Source organism: Aedes albopictus, chromosome 2 (assembly GCF_035046485.1).
Source record: "Aedes albopictus strain Foshan chromosome 2, AalbF5, whole genome shotgun sequence".
Taxonomy (NCBI): domain Eukaryota; kingdom Metazoa; phylum Arthropoda; class Insecta; order Diptera; family Culicidae; genus Aedes; species Aedes albopictus.
Window position 1 is genome coordinate 204,752,182 of NC_085137.1, and position 18,302 is coordinate 204,770,483.

Consider the following 18,302-nt stretch of genomic DNA (forward strand, 5'->3'; position numbering starts at 1 on the left):
CAAAAGAATTTCATGAAACTTATGCATCTTCCTCAGATCATGCTCGCTGCATCCGCCGCCTAGCCCGTAGGCAGGTGCGGCGCAGATCCGCAATCGCTTGAGCCCACCAGTAAGGAGGTGGTCTCCTATTTCTAGGATGGACTTGCTTAGGTAAGGTCGTATCGCATGCACCGCTACCAGCTCGTCGCCGTCTAAGCCAAGTAGGTTTCACTCTCGGCGGAGCGCCTTTCTAAATACTCATTCGTCGAAGAATGATGCATTTCACCTGCGACTTCGTGGACGCAAAGTGGAGTATTTTGCCAAGCTGCTGCTCAGCTACTTCTATTGCAGACAGCTCATCGCTTATTTGGTTGATGGCCCTTATCAACCATGCTCCATCCGGCAGGCTAGCCGGGGAATAGATCGGAACTCCCATGCTGAAGCTGCGTGCGCAGCTTCCTGCTCCTGACTCTTCACTTCTCCTTAACGGAGACCTGGTCAACCAACTTCTTGCGAAGGGGTTAAGCTCGCCACTACCACTACCACTTGTTTGAATTTGGGTTTTTTTAATTTGATTTCATAGGTACTTAATTCCACGAGTTGCACGAGAATAGAGGTCCACCACCCAGCGCCCTGCATTAACGCGGTAAGGGACGATATTTTTTTCCTCCCCTGTTGGGGAATTTAAGCCACTGCGTCCAATAGGCTAAACTTTTGTGGCATAACGATATACTGTTCCATTTGCGTTCAGCATCATTTTCTCCCCTCGATAACTCATTCCTCGGCACAGGTCGCTTGACACCTTGAATTGGAGTTAATAGTCCTATTCGTAGCCGGCGACTACGGACTGACTCGCAAGCGGGGAGGTTCGTCAGCCCCGGGACTGTAATCCCTGCTGCCCTGTGGCATTGGTCTTCTGGGTTGGATCCGAGCCCGCGGTTGGAAAGTGTCACCGGCAAGATCGAGGCAGGTAGAGGCCCCATTTCGGCACGTCCTTCTGTGTGCTGACTGGTTACTTACGAGAAGGTCTAATCGCTGTGCACGCGGTATCAGTTCTTGATACTTGCTGTGCAGATGGAAGCAGGCGTGGTATCGTCACTGCCTGCCTTCCGAGGAAAAAGGGAATGGTAAGGACCACTCGGGAAACTGGCTAAGCCCCTCCCAGAAGCAATGCCTTTTTATTGGTTTCGGAGAGACGAAGGATTTGGTGACCACGTGAATGTTGTTTAGTGGGTCAAGGAAGAAGTAGTCCTGGCTTTTACTCGTGTTATAGAAGACGGTCCTCAACCCCACACTATCTGGACCTCTCTGTTCAGGTGTCTGTTGAGTGGATTATCCCGCATTGGTTGTGAAACAAAAACGATGCTGCCTTTAAGATTAGTTCTACGTATGGAACGGTCGTAAATTTCGTTATACGTGTAAATTAGTTGGCTTTACTCTGTAACTCCGTAACACCCAATAAAGTATGTTATAACACGGTTTGCTGGCATGAAATTTACCTACCTGCATTAGCATCTGCACAATTCCAAGAGTGACACTGTCTTAATCCAAATTGCAATGCTTGTTGATTTGTTTATTCCTGGTCTATCAACGTTGAACGATTTAAACTATCGCACGCAATTATCTCTTCACGCTAACGCATCACTCGATTAAACTGAATTGCTGCGCTTTGTGGAAACGTAGATTCAATCCACATTTCTGCCAATTCCTTAGAACCTTTCACACCATTCATCATTCTTTACCGACTACGCATTTGGTAAGACACAATTCCATTCGGCGACGTCTTCTTACTGCTATTGGTTTCTCTTCTTTTTTAATAAGCACTTTTTCACCGCACTCTAACCACAAATAAACGTTGCAAATCCTTTTAACTAAATCGGCTTAAGAGCAGCCACGTTTCCTCCACTTCTGATCCCCACGCATCGCATCAACGGACGCTGGCAATCGATGCGCGGGTGTGTAATTGGGTACTCATGTACCACCAACGGATACGTTCAGCAAGTCGTGCGATGGAGTTAACCTGAAATTGAACATAAAACACAGTATTTCAGGCCAAACATGTCTAAAGGTCCTATCTGCAGAAGAGAAGCTCTCTTTGGTTTCACTCTCTTTCGTTAATATCTAAGCTGTTTATTTGTATTATGATTGTCTCCTTGCATTGAACGATGGTCAAAACAATCGTCTTTTGATTTGTACTCCAAAAATAGTTGGAAAGTGTATCATTACATTGCAATAATTGAAAGAGAAAGTGAACAAAGAGAGCCTCTCAAATGCAGATAGGACCTATTGAAATGTTCGGCCTGATTTAATAAGAACATCCTTCTTGTGGTTACTTTCTGTAGGTGAATAATTTAATGCAGTACAGACAGAAAATACTGCAACACACAAATATCATGTGACCATTTGATGGTGCCAGATCGTGCTATTAATAAAGTTATTATTTTCAATATGTCGTATACATGATGCCACTTGGATAGAAACATTGCCTACCTATAGATGTAGATAGCGCCGCCTGTAGTCAGTGGATGTCAATTAATTTTCTTTAGTGTCTTGGGAACAATTTGCTATTCTCTTCAATAAACATTATATTCGCAAAAAAAAACTACAAGCTGAATCTCTACTACAGGGATTAGCACTGAAATCAGGTAAAATCTAATATGTATATCAGTTTTAAGAACATCAAACTAGAAATAAATGCTTGTCGACCACTGCTCTAGTCCATCGGCTTTTCCTTAAGCTGCTTGTAAGCCACATCCCACCCAACAAAACTCATAATACGGCAATGGCACACGGCATCTTTGTGGAGATACGATACAACACACAAATATGATGTTGTCGTTGGCGTGTGAACTCCTTGCGGCGGTTGTTCATACAGCACTAATGGAGTGTGGTAAAATAATTTGCATGGAACGCATATTTTTATTCTCTCTATAATCGACTATACTGTATACTGAATGGTGGCGGCCGGCGCCCGCATAACCAAAGTACAAGATGCGACGACGGCTGATACGGATGTGGTGCATAAGTTTATGCCAACAGATAGCCGCCGGCGCAGGTGATGTAGGAAACCGATCCTCATGCAAGCGAAAAACGCAGAACGAAATCACGGCTTTGCTCGTGTAAAAGATGCAATCTAGTATAGGCTGAAAGGTACACGAGCCTCCTACATGTGCGGTTTGGAAACCTTCAAGATGGGCTGGTGAACGATGAGAAATCGTGATGAGAATTTGGCAAATTATGAGTTACACGGTTCACGATGTACGTTTCGGTTGTTTCCAAGGATACATTAATGTTGCTGGGCGGTTCTGAGAAACGGGGCGTTTAAGTTTCTCACAGAAAGTGTTTTGTAACAACATCGAAGAGAAATGAGCAGCTCTTTCGAACTGAGGGGTCAATATAATAGATACATATGCCTTGTTGTTACAAGGCTGAGCTATACCAAACTTGTATGGCTTTAAGTTTTTTTTTTTTAATTTTTCCCTAATGTTTGAATTGTTTCATTAGAATTAGTTTTGCTTTCCACGCGGTTTCATTTGTATTTCGGCAAATGTTCAATTAACACTCGTTTAACGCCTTTATTTGGTTTATTAGGGTTTCCAAACTACGGATTTTAGAACAACAGCACTTACTAATGAATACACGAATTTGGGCTTTGATTTGCAAAATCATTCCTAATGATTATTTCATTAAATTAGTTTTAAATTTTCGAAACGCAAAGCTAACAGTATCATGTTTTGTTACGTTAGTTAGTTTCGTTAAAACGCAAGAGCGTGAACTCATTTAAAAAACTTGCCTTTTTTCAAAGCTGTAATAGCGGAAACCCGATTAAGGCCGTGAAGTGACTTCGCCATCCAAGATATGGTATGCTGAAGATATGCTGATATGATAAAACAGTGGTTCGTTCCTGGATAACAACATCGTTCCGGATGATTGGAGACAAGTGAGGATGATATCTGTTCAAAAACCCGGGAAACCCGCGTCAGATCATAACTCGTATCGTCCAATCGCGATGTTGTCTTGCCTACAGAAGCTGTTGGAGAAGATGATTCTCTTTTGACTTGACAAATGGATTGAATTGAATGGCATGTTGTCAGATAAACAATTTGGTTTCCGCAGAGGCAAAGGAACGAACGACTGTCTTGCGTTTCTTTTTTTTTTAATTTCTTCAGAAATTCAGCTTGCTTTTGCTCAAAAGCAACAAACGGGCTTTTTGGGGTGTTTTTGGATATTAAGGGGGCTTTCGATTCAGTTTGTGTCGATGTTCTTTCCGACAAACTACACGAAAGTGGCCATTTACCAATTATGAACAACTTTTTTGTATAATTTGCTGTTTGAGAAGCAGATGAGTTTCGCTCATGGCGACTTGACAGTTTCACGAATTAGCTACATAGATCTTCCCCAGGGTTCATGTCTAAGCCCCCTTCTCTACAACCTTTATGTTAGAGATATAGATGATTGTCTCATAGAAAATTGCACGTTAAGACAGCTTGCGGATGACTGTGTTGTTTCTGTAACGGGATCAATAGCAGTTGATCTGCAAGGAGCACTACAGGATACTTTGGACAATTTGTCTACTTGGACTCTCAAGCTGGGTACCGAGTTCTCTCTGGAGAAAACTGAGATGGTTGTCTTTTCTAAAAAACATAAACCGGCTAAGTTTCCGCTCGTTCTGATGGGTAAGTCAATCACTCATAGCATGTCTTCTCAATATCTTGGCGTCTGGTTCGACTCCAAATGCACTTGGGTGAAGCACATTGTGTATCTGATACAGAAGTGCTAAAAGCGAATCAACTTTATGCGAACTATTTCCGGAACATGCTGGGGAGCGCATCCGGAAGATCTGATCAGGCTGTACCAAACAACCATTCTGTCGGTTTTAGCTTCTGTTTTCAATCCGCGGCAAAAACACACTTGCTGAAGCTTCAACGGGTTCAGTACCGTTGCCTTCGGATCGCGTTAGCACAGACAAACAGACGTAACACCTTGAACGATTTTCATGGATATCCATCGCCCAGTTCACACTACCATCACCTGGTGGAAAAGTTGCACGAATCACTGTGTTGTGCCATATCGTCAACAGAAGGCGCTAGTGTGGAACGTCAAACGCATAGAAAAACGATGCGCGCGCCTCTGGTTGTGAAAGCCACAACTATGAAAATTTAAAATGATCGTTAAAAGCGTGGTCGATGGAAATTTCGCAAGTGCTACGTCTGTTTGTCTGTGGCGATAGGTTGCATGCAGTGATGGAATTACTCTCCTCATGAAGCAATTCGGGAGTGTAAAGCCAACACCAGGCTTACTCACGATTCCGAGAGTAAACGGTGTATGGGTTTATTCGCACCCAGGGTTGCCATTATGCCAGATTTATCTGGCACAGCCAGATTTTTGATTGCCGAAAAGACAAAAAGAGAAACCTGCTGTTTTGCCAGATTTTTGAAAATTTTGACATATTTACTTAATGCTATGAATCAGTAACAAGAATGTTATATATAAATTATGTTATCCATTAACGCTTTCAGGGCGTTTGGGTCATTTGCACCTCGCTAACGAGTTCTACAGCGGCGAGGTTGGTGAAAAAAGTCGTCCCAACCAAAGGGGTTATTAAAGACGATATGTGATTGATTTCATGTTCACTATTCCAGTTGTGATATCAAGAGTGTTGTTGTTTTGAAATTGTGTTACTTGCGAAACTTAGAAAAATAAATATTTATCAAATTTTGATATAATTTTCAAATTTGCCAGATATTTTTAAAAAAGTAGTGGCAACCCTGTTCGCACCCGCCTGCTTCGTGAGTTGAAAGCAAATCAAAAACAGAAACTCTCATGAGTTTTTATTCGTGAGGAACTAGTGGAGGTGCGGGAAGTGCATTTTGTTGTGGTTATAATAGCAAATCCAGTGATTATCCAACACAAACTAATGCTTTATGCTTCACTGTTCCTGAAAAGCACTGACAGTGCAGTCGTTAAAATGTGTTTTTCGTCAAAATGCAAAAAACTCACGAAGCTTCGCGAATCACATGCGAGTACTTGCACAGCTTCGTTTACTCACGAATAAAGAAGTGCGAGTATTTTCGGGCCCCTGTTGTTCACGAGTATGTTTGTTTTGGTTTGTGTCTGCTCAGCTGCAATCTTCATCATTTTCCATCCCTGGTTGCATGAACTCGACTCACACAATGAGTTTAGAGGTACTTGCTGGTGTACAGCCTCTGACAGACCGCTTTGCGGAGTTGTCGCTCCGGTTCCTCATCCGATGCGAGGTTGTGAATCCATTGGTCATAGAAAACTTCGAAAAGCTGCTCGAACAGAACCCTCAAACTCGTTTCATGACTGTGTACTACTGGAATATGACGCAGGAGATAAGTCCATCTCCGGTTAACACCAATCGTGACAACTTCTTAAACTTCGACAGTTGCTCTGTGGATTTTGATCCTTCCATGAAGGATGAGATCACCGGAATACCAGAATCTTTTCGTTCCGTGTGTATTCCACAAATTTTTGCAAGTAAGTTCAGGCATTTTAACGGAAAGAAACACTGAAAGAATGGTGTAGATCCGTTGACCCGTTCCCGAGCCTATGCGTGACATATACAAACACCATTTCATTTTTATTTATATAGATTACTGTTCAAATATATGTAAAATGAGGTAAATCTATATAAATAAAAAGGGGATGGTGTTTGTATGTCAGGAATAGGCTCGGGAACGGGCCGACGGATCTACACCATTCTTTCAGTGTTTCATTCGTTCAGGGTTCCGCCGTGTTCGTACGAAAAAATAATTGGGAAAATCGACCGGGAACGCACCGAAAACGAGAAAGTTTGAAATTCCATTTTGCGGGGCATTTTTCTACAGAGCTGCATGTCAAAAAACATAGTTGGCAGGCATAACGAAGTTTGCCGGGACAGCTAGTATATGTATAAAACTGCCCTGCAATTCTGGTTTTTATCCGATGAGTACATGAAATTTTAAAGACAATTAAAGGTGTTGCAGTAATTTCGTGATCGCCCTTTAGTATAAGTTAGCAAATAGTTGAGTTTTAAACCCATAAATCCCTCCTTCCCAATTTCCTATTATTTTTTTTAAATCCTAACCTCGAAACAGCCGCGATTACTTCGGCTTCCCACACTAACATAGTATTGAGGCAGTAATAAATTGTAAAATGTAAAATCAATGTAAAAACAAAAGATTTCGGCTCAGTTATGCCCATGTGGCGTCCGAGCCTTCCAAATAAACGAATAAGTAAAAAATTATGGTCTGAAAGTATCTATGCATGAGCAACGGAAGAGATCGGTATGCAAGTTATTGATTGGGCAAATGGAAATTTACTAACCCAGCAAGACCACGGCCACAGTGGAATTCGGACCGGTCAACTATTGAACTATTGAACTATTCAACTAGAAACTAGATTAAAATGTGACTGACCAATTGGTAGGTCTTACATGTCTATTTTGTCTTACTAAGAATACGAACTCCAACTAGAAAATACGAATGGAATAGGTAATCCACAACGTTATTTGAAGCTACGGCCGATGCACAGGGGAGATGAGGTAAACGAAATCACTTTGATTTCCTGCCCAGAAACTCAAAATTCGAACTGCTCAGTTGTACTCACAAAAGCAAGCCTTTACCTGCCTTTACCACTCACGAAGAGGTGGATAAAGCAGGTGACATTTCATCAACAAGACTTGCATTTTTCGCATGGTCCACTGCACGAATTTATGCTGGCTTGCTTACTCTCACAGAAAATTTCGTGTGAGATTAAGCAGGCCAGAATAAATTCGTGCAGTAATCCATAGGGCACTGCATGAAATTCTCTCCTTCTCTTTCACTCTTACGGAAATTTTGTAAACAACAAGGCCAAGAAACGTCAAAATTCCATACAAATTCAAAACAGTGCAGTGGCCTATAGCATCAATGCAACCGGCCTGCTATGCTCCAAGTATTTCTTTATATTTCCTAGTATTTTCTAGAATATTTGGATACTATCGATAGTTTAGAGTTGCAGGCCCTTTGGCTTGATATGTTTAGATGTTGTTAGGGGGTGTCCCATGAAGTATAAAGTTTGCATTTATGGTTGAATCTGCTTGGAATTCCAACATTTGGCAAGAAGTTTGAACTCCAGGTATCGTTTTCTCACAACAAGATTGTACCACATTGTACAAGGGTGACAGCCCTATTGGCCACGTGCTGCTTTTAAAAAAATGCACACTAGATATATGTAGAGGTTTGAACTATTTTAGTGAGCTGCCTCGATAGCCGGAAATTTTCTAGGCCATGTTCTCCGATGGGTGGAGCTTATCAACAAAAAAAAAAACAGTCATATTTCGCGTCGTCTCAATTCACTGAATTGCCCCTAATTTAACAGTAAGAAAAATGTTAGGCATTTTTTTTACTTGAATCCTAATTAGATTAGTCAAGTGGCTTGGGACCTAGGGGCGGGACAGCTTCGATAAAAATTAGTAGTATTAGCGGTATTAGAAAATTCTAATCCTGAAATATACCGTCTTGGAGAAAAAAATCAACAAGCAAGCCATGAAAAACAAATATGACATGTGTTATTCGAAAAGAAACTTGCGAGCCTCCGAATGGCAAAATGCTCGCAGAAATTCAAACTGATTTTATACTAGAAATTGTTGATTAAAATCAAACTAGTTTGTGGACGTGTTTGTAACTGAACTGGACATTTCTTGACCATCAGGTCAAAAGAGCGGAACAACAATTGCGAATCTTTTGTCGTCCCTCTTCGGCGTATTTCTAATTATTCATGTAATTTTTCTAAACCAACAGACAAAGCTGACGACCCTCGATCAGTTACTTGAGCAGTTTGCTTCGTGGGCTTCGTGGCCGAGCGGTTAGCGGCGGCAGTCGTTTAGGTGTCTCGTAAGCCTCGGAGTGCGGGTTCGATTCCCGCTCCAGTCGTGGAAAACTTTTCGTCGAAAGGAAACTTCTTCACTGGGCCACTGGGTGTTATATGTGTTGTCCGTTATCGAATGTTTGTAATGTTCAGTCTGTAGAGGCTGCAAGGTCGAAGACGGTGTAATTGTCTTTTTTTCAGTTAGCATGAATGACTGGAAATATGACTAGGAGGGATGGGAGAAGTAGAAGATTGTAATGCTTGTAACTTTTTACACGACGGTTTAGATTCAGTTTCTAGCACCTGCAGGAATGTGCATTCGCATCGTGCTCCAGGAATGTGGCACTAGTAGTAGTAGTAGAAAAGCCATATTGTGAGCTCCTCCTGGATCAGGTAAAGGTTGAGAGAAGGTGCACCTACTATACAAGGCTAGCCCATCGGTGCAAGGCAAAGGCTGCTGAAACTCATGCTCCTACCATAGGATATTCTATGAGCACCAATTGATCCATTAAACGGTTTCTATACAATCAAATTCAAATCAAATAATCGTAAATGAAAAGTTACTAGCATTGGTACCAAGTGCACACTTTCAAGACTGTCAATTGGATTATGTATTTGCAAAAAGTCATGACATACTACAAAAATTTCGTTCCAATTTTGGTTGAGGATTAGAAACCTAATAAATATAAGCGAGTATTAGCGTAGGTATTAGGAGCTGTCCCGCCCCTAGCTTGGGACACTACATAGATGACTCGATTATAGGACAGTCGGAGGGGTCGATGCTCAAATTTACTAGTGTTGTGCAGATTTTTAAGGAGGTTAACACGGAAAAAATGTTAAAATATATGAAAAATGAAATAAATAACTTCAATGATATTTTCAATGAAGGTACTATTAATAATCTTTGTTCTGAGGGCTTGACCTTTTATGTTTGTTATTCCATCCCTGAGATAAACGTGATTTTTGTGGCATACCAGTTAGGCACCCCATGCGCAAAGAAGCAAGTCGTCAGCATTCGCGCGTCATTGAACACCGCGACTGCCTTATTAGCGCTCCATTAGATATCGCAACTCTGCGACGTCGCGACGCGCGACCGCAAGCGGTCATCGGCGTCACGAAGGCTCAAGCTAGTCTGGCACTAGGATAGGATACGACAACTAGTCAGCCCAAAAGAGACCAATTTGGGGACCAATAACACAAGTTTACAAAATAAAACGAAAGTCGTGAACTTCTGTCAAGGACCAAAATTTTTGAAGCACAATTTAGTGCTGATTTCGAAACCGACCTTCAAAAAATTTAAAGTAGAACAGTTTTTGAGATTTAACTCAATATCGAGTTTTGCAACTTTTCAAAATATGTAATTTACTAAAATTCAAATATATTGCGTTTTGTTCAACCAATTTTAAATCTTTTTCCATAAATTAAAAGCTGAATACAATACCACTCGGTCATCTGAATACAGGTTTTGCGTCAGATTGATGAAATTCAAGATATTGTCGAGTTTTAGGGACGATCTTCTTAAATTTTAGCAAAATTCCCTATTTTTTTTGAAGAAATGTATTTTTGCCAATGAGAAAAAACCAACTTTAAAATTCTTTCTCGACGTTTATTTGACATATCATATGTAGTTACAGTAAAAAAATCAGCTCAATCGGAGCATTGATTACGGAGAATGAGGTGTGTGAAGTGAGCGACGTTGCTTAAAAATAGAACAAAAATCGATTTCAAATCATCAACCTTGTATGGAAAGTCGAAAAATTTTCCGCTCTACTGTAATTTTTTTCCTTCGCGTTTTCGAACTCAGGGTATGACCATAGACTAATTTCAAGACCTCGATGTACCAAAGAAAACGATCAAATTTTCGGTGACCAGTCCGGTACCCAATAAATATTCATAACCGTGTATTTTTTCCGTGTAAATTGCCTTTTGTGTAAATTTTATTTAGCGTGTTACACTGATCTGACAGCTCTGACAGTAAGGGACTAAACATAAATTACGTAAAGTGAGTACCGAGGATTGTTCACAATCTGCGAACTTGACTGCGGAAAAAAATGCGACCATGACGCCGCTGGTATGACTCTACACCAAAAATGATCATCAGCTTACCGAGTTCAAAAATGCTGTAAACTAGTGTAATCTTAGCAACGCGGAAAAACAAGACAGCAAGCTGTGAAATTAGACAGAGAAGTTGCAGGTGTCACATCCTATCCTAAGTCTGGCCCAAACAAACACGCCGCCGACGGACGTCCTTTCGTTCGCATCGCAGCAACCGAGCGGTCAACACGTGTCACAACAACAGGCTTCTTGGTAAGTTGCAGCAATCAGCCGAATCTGCAGTGCAGAAAATTACATTGGCGTTCCTTGCCAGGTTTTCTGTTTAATGCGAGGTATGCACTTCAAACGGAATCGCTCAAGTAATTTTCGTTCAGTGCAATATTCTTCCGTGACCGGAATGGTCAAAAAATTTAACACAGCAAGCCCCATTTGATTTGACGTTTCGTTTCAGCTCCGTACTAGGATTCGGAATAAAGTGACGCTTTATTATTTCTTGAGCGATTCCTTGCCTGAATTTTCCACGCATCGAGATAGGCCAAGATATTTCTTGCGATCTGCGTATCACCCATAAAGTTTTAGCAGCAAATAAACATGTGAAAAACGAAAACATATTCAGACAAGAGAAGCTAAACATATTTGGTCGCTGTGATTTGGATTTCTAATAGTAATGCGGTTTGATGGTGCATAGAACGCTGGTGACGCTGGTGAACAAATGAGGTTTGAAAGGTTGATTCGGATTAATTGTTCCACATGAACTTGTGTGAAATTCCCAAAGCGATTGTATTACAGTTCGAAATGAAAATAAAAAACAAGATTATTGTTGTGCTTCCGGCAAGCTTTTGGACAATGCATGCATTGAAAAATTTCGGACGCGTACGGGCAACCGTCGATATTATACGTGAAACCGTGGAAAACCGTCGGGAAACGATTGGGATATTTTTTTTTTCTTTAGAAAAATGCACAAATATGGTTATGTGAATTTGGACGAGTTGAACTTCCGTCGAGAAATAATTAAAAAAAATCCACACATGGACTTGTGTGAAGTTCCGGACGAGATTGGACTTCCGATAAGATTTAAAAAAAACACATAGACTTGTGTGAAGCTCCGGACGAGATTGAACTTCCGTCTAGAATTTCAAAAAAATAAACACATGGACTTGTGTGAGGTTCCGGGCGAGTTTGGACTTCCGTCGAGAATTGGGCTTGTGTGAAGTTCCGGACGAGAGTGGACTTCCGTCAAGAATAAAAAACACATGGACTTGTGTGAGATTCCGGACGAGATAAGAGATTCCGTCGAGAATTAAAAATAAATCCACACATGGACTTGTGTGAAGCTCTGGGCGAGATTGGACTTCCGTAAAAAAATTGAAAAAAAAAACACATGGACTTGTGTGAGGTTCCGGAAGAGATTGGACTTCCGTCGAGAAATTTAAAAAAATCCACACATGGACTTGTGTGAAGTTTCGGACGAGATTGGACTTCCGTCAAGAATTAAAAAAAACACATGGACTTGTGTGAAGCTCAGGACGAGATTGAACTTCCGTCGGGAATTAAAAAAAAATAAACACATGGACTTTTGTGAGGTTCCAGGCTAGTTTAGACTTTCTTTCGAGAATTGGGCTTGTGTGAAGTTCCGGACGAGACTGGACTTCCGGCAAGAATAAAAAAACACATGGACTTGTGTGATATTCCGGACGAGATGAGAGATTCCGGCTGGTTGAGCGCAGGTATTAGAAAAATGTTGAGCTCATGCGGAACCGTCGTAACCATGTATAACTATCGAAAGCGAATGAGTTGAAATAGTTTTTTTCTTCAATAAAAACCCACTCAGATTTGTGTGATGTGGATATGTTTTTGGTTGAGCCAGCAGAAGTAGCAATTGTAAACTTGTTTATTTGATTGAGAAGTTCCCACCAAAATTTACTAATCCACACATGGACATGTGTACGAAGTTTTAAGACGCGGCTGGAGTATCGGCTAAGTTATATAGAAAATTTGATCTTTGATTCGAGAAGAAGCTGCAGGAGACTCCCGTGTATGCATTTTCATACATGTTGCGGTTGTGGTAAATTATACTTGTTGCAACTCCTTAGGAAGAAATTCAGTACAAGTGGTTATGCGTCCGGTAGTTTGTCTGTACGGAACGACCTGGCCGAGTTTGGGCAGAAGTTAAAATTAGAAGAAACTCCGCCTCAGAAACTATGAAAAATTCAAGGTTAAGTTTTGGTTTAGTTGTACATACAATACTTATAGAGCTGAAACTGATATTGACTAGCAAAATCGAAATCAAAATCCTGTACTGCATGTATCAGTGTATTTTTTGAAACATGGTGTTTCTCCAGAAGTTCTTTTTGATATCAAGATACAGCATAGGTTTCCACTTCTGTGTAGAGTAGAAGCTTGAGTTTTGGCCAGTCGGGTGTTTGGCCATTCGACTTTTTGCGATCTGAACCAGTTTTTTTTACAACTACAGTCGACTCTCCATATGTCGATGTTCTACATCTCGATATCTCTCCCTATCTCGATGATTTGGTCAGTCCCTTCAATCTGCACATATTTTACCTTTCTACATGTCGATACCCAAGTAACACACTTTTCACCGAAGAGTCACGGCGGCGCAGGTTTTTGTTACGCAGAAGTTACTGTTACTTACTTCTAACAAGTAAGCATTTATTTGTTAGAAATAAGTCACAGTGACTTCTACGCAACAAAAACCTGCGCCGCCGTGACTCTTCGGTGACAAGTGTGTTACTTGGGTATCTCCTTATCTCGATATCTCTCTATCTCGATGCGATCTCGTTCGTATTTGTTCTAGATTTTCTCTCCGTATGTCGATATGCCCGTTTTAACAGGTTGCTACATTTCGTTTTTTAGGTGCAAAACATTCAGGGAAGGCGAAGTGACATCTGTTTGTTGACGGTTTTTCCTAGTTACGGACGATTTTTCAATCTAGTGTGCATTACTAACACTGTTCGACAAAAAAAAACTTTTGCCGTGATCAGAGACCCCATTAGTAGGGCATAAAAGCGCATGGAAAATGTAGAAAAATGCCATTTTAAAATCTGTTGGGGCACCCCTAGAAACTTTTTGAGATGTGTTTGAATTTTATTCATTTTTAAAGGTTTGACACGACCTTTAGAAATCATCATAAACACTTTTGAAATACAATATCTTTGAAATGCAATTTTATGCACCGCTGAAATTTTCACAGATCTGAGAAGTAACTTTGATAAATAACTAGCCAAATTTTCAGCCTATTATGACATTCCATTTCATTGATACATATCCGGGAAGAATCAAATATGAATTATATAATACAAATCCTTGAATTTTTTTCTAAATTCAATCACAAAAAGCAACCCTATATCCTTATCTATACATAACAAAATATCTATTTTACCTTGATTTGACTTCGAAATGCTACACTTATGATCTAAATAATTGAATTCAAATTTTCGAGAAGAAAATCCAGTCGGTTTTTCAAATTACTAACGTGGTAAGCATGTGTATAAATTAAAAAAAAAAACTAATACATTTATATTTTGCGATCAGTACAAAAAAATGTTTTTGAGGGTTGTTTATATTCACTTAATGTTCCGAAGAACGTCCTAGTCCTAGTCATGCTGCCACGTGTCAACGAAAAGCCCCCAACATCCTATCCTTTCCTCGAATACTTTTGTTCCCCTTAACCTCGACCAAACCGCGAGTTTTACGGTTTCCCAAAACTAACATAGTTTATAAGTCAAAAACATGAAATTGTAAAAAGTTTTAACAGAATTCGGCTCCGTTATGCCTGTTGGCGCATGAGCCTAAAATAAATGATTATGTAAAAAAAAGGTGGTAAAATTGATAACTTTATTGAATAAAACAAACCTATTTCAATACAATGAATTGAAGCTGGCTTTGTGCAGAAAACATGGTTTAAGTTCACGACTGTTCAAAAAAATGCAACCCTAAGAAAATGCAAGCCAAAATGAGAACATTCCCATTACTATTAGTAATCGTACAAGCAATGTTGTTATCATCACATTTTAGTTAGTTTCACAAAAAAGAATGTGTATGTTTGGGCATTACCATTGTTGAAGACACTTTTATGAAATTAATTGAATTTGTCATGTAGTAAAATATTTCCAATCTTATTTTCAAGCTCAATAATGTCCCTCACGATTGTGAAATTGCTTTATAAGTTCCAGCGGCATAGGTATTTGTTAATATAGTGTTAAATACTATCTATCCAGAACCACTAAGGCTAAATAATATAATTTATTTACTTAAGTCCAAATTTGTTTCAATAAAGAAGTCGTTGGAATTTGAACATATTTTCGCATCGTATTTAAATTATTAAGAAGTGGAGCGGATCTGGTATGATGGTTAGAACACTTGACTATCACGCCGAGGACCTGGGATCAAATCCCACTCCCGACAAACTTGCAAAATGTGAGTTCTTTCTTCGGAAGGGAAGTAAAACGTGAAATAAACTAGCCTAGGGCTAAAAATCTCGTTAATACAGATAAAAATAAAATATTAAACACATGGAACTGCTTGAAATCTACCAGGTCAAGCAATCTGGAATGGTTACTTAGGTACACACCAAATCATTGAAAAGCATTCTCATCCATATGCGAATATGGATAATTAAATTTGGGAATGACTCGAAATTCGATCAAAACAAAATACTTTCTTGAATTAAGTGGACGTAGTGTATTTTGCCTGAATTGTGATCCTAATCCATCGCATACAAAATCGCAGTTCATTGGTATTTGAACATGATTATGAAAGTAACATTTGATGACAAATGTTACAATCAACTTTGTTCATTTTCATAAGCGACAAAAAAGTTTTTGAAAATTGCAATTAGAACATTAAATTTATTTGGGAAAGTTTTTCCTTAAAACACTCATGCTGACCTCAATGAATTAATCTTTCTTCCTGTGGATCCTTTGTAAACATATCCTAAAATTTCTCGTATAGATTTCCAGAATCATACTTAGTTAAACCAGATGTTTGAAATACAATTTTCATCTTCTTCAGTCAGAGACTTCAAAGACTGAAAAATGCATTAACACTAGAAAACGAACATCACATCTAGTGACCTAGTAGAGAACTTGTAAAGAAACGTTTTCTCCGACTGGAGCGGAAATCCATCCAGTATTCCTAGGCGTTCGAAGTATCCGAAAGACTGACGCTACACGGCATTAATGCATAGAAGTGTTTCAAATGGATATGAATATGGGCGTTCTTTATGGGATTAGATTAAAAAAAACTTGAAAGATTTTTACTATATAAGTCAGAGTTAAGCCTTCGCGGATGTGTATCAATGAAACGGAATGTCGTAACAGGTAGAAATTTTGACTAGTTATTTATCAAAGTTGCTTCTCAGATCTGTGAAAATTTCAGCGGTGCACAAAACTGCATTTCAAAGATATTGTATTTCAAGAGTGTTTATGATGATTTCTAAAGCTCGTGTTGAACCTTCAAAAATGAATAAAATTCAAACTCATCTCAAAAAGTTTCTGGGGGTGCTCCAACAAGTTTTAAAATGGCATTTTTCTACATTTTCCATGTGCTTTTATGCACTGCTAATGGGATCTCTGATCACGGCAAAAGTTTTTTTTTGTCGGACAGTGTAATTGGTTCTTGAATTCGATCTCTCCCTATCTCGATGGTCCCTTTTATATCGAGATGTAGAGAGTCAACTGTAGATCCTAATGTAATATGATGATTAAAGCTGTGAAAACTGGTACCTGCACCCTACTGCTCCAGCAGATCATGACGACGCCTAGTCAAAAACGAAAGCTCAGAAAGCTAAGTTAAGCGGGTCGGGAAAACAGGCGAATGGGACCTTAGCATCCAAAGTAGAGACCGAAGATATCGGTATGAATGAGTGCCAATCTAGAGCAAAGGAAGAGTAATGCCTGGTTTACATGGTACAAGTGACTTGACTCAAGTCAATGGAAAGTGCCCAATTGAATGCGAATTGAACGTGTAAACACTATTTTGTTGGTCGATGTTTTATCGTACCTGTTAATGATGAGATATGGTTCCACTATTTTCGAATCTAGAGGTTCTAATCATGCGAAAGGAGCCCTACGATGTTCTACAAGTGGAAAACAAGTTCCGGTTTATTCAAAACAGTTTGTACAGAACCACGGAGAAGCAAATTCTATCGGATAACAAGTAAAATTTTTCAACGTGGTGTGCACATGACTTTTACGATTCTCACAAACCCTGACAAATTAACTTTTCCTGTAACCGGATAAAAGAGTTTTTCTAGAAGCAATTCAATTGATATTAAGCCGTCTTTTAAAATTAAGACTAAATTAAATAGTTCAATTTGGTAGATTAAAAAGTTGACGAAAATATTAAACTTCAAAGAAATTTCCAAAAACATAACAAGGCATGCTGAGAAAAAATGGGGAGATGGTAACCTTTTTTATGTGTTTTTTGTCGAGAGGAGAAGGAAGATGTGGCATACCAGTTGAGCACCCCATGCGCAGAGATGCAAGTCGTCAGTATTCGCGCGCCATTAAACACCGTGACTGCCTTATTAGCGCTCCATTAGATATCGCAACTCTGCGACGTCGCGACGCGCGACCGCAAGCGGTCATCGGCGTCACGAAGGCTCGAGCTAGTCTGGCACGAGCAAACACGCCGCCGACGACCGTCCTTTCTTTCGCATCGCAGCAACCGAGCGGTCAACACGTGTCACAACAACAGGCTTCTTGGTAAGTTGCAGCAATCAGCCGAATCTGCAGTGCAGAAAATTACAATTTTGTCCGTCCGGATTCTAAATGGACAATGCCTTAAATATATTTGGAAACTCTTGTAGAAATTTCCCAGAAAATTGGTAGGGAGACTTTCGTGAGTTTCTTTGAAATTTCCCCAATATTTTTTAAAATAGCTTAAGTGATCCAAAACGCGAGATATACGACGTTTGGACTAAACTGAAAGCTCATAAGAACACTAGTGCTACGTGGTGTGTGATTCTCGAACTAATTTTTTTTTAATGTGAAAGTTCTTAGGCTTCTGAGCATTTTTGTCGAAGACTGCATCGTTCTGAGTGGTCCAGAACGCGAGATATACGACGCTGAGACCAAACTGGTAGCTCTTAGGAACACTACTGCCGTAATTCTGCAAAGTGACGTAAGCGACATTGAAGGTTTTGGCCCATTTTTTGGTTATTATGCATAAAACTCTTACTCATCTTCTAAGTTTCTTTCCATAGATGATAGATTACGACTAGATCTTGCATTCTAATACAGCAGGCATACCACAGTGTTATTTTTACACCAGACATTATATATAATATACCAAAAAATATCTGAATTTTGAATGGCGCTTACGTCACTTTGCAGAATTACGGCAGACTAGTGCTACACAGCAAATGAATCTTGAATTGTTTTCTATCTGGAAGC

General features: G+C 39.8%; 1 long non-coding RNA gene across 1 annotated transcript in view; it reads right to left on the minus strand.

The window, feature by feature from the left end:
- LOC115264920 (uncharacterized) overlaps positions 1 to 18,302 on the minus strand; it is a 107,504-nt gene that overhangs the window by 77,381 nt on the left and 11,821 nt on the right. The window contains exon 2 of the long non-coding RNA XR_009997617.1: positions 1,483 to 1,999. This is a non-coding gene — a long non-coding RNA (uncharacterized LOC115264920). The remainder of the gene's footprint in view (positions 1 to 1,482; positions 2,000 to 18,302) is intronic.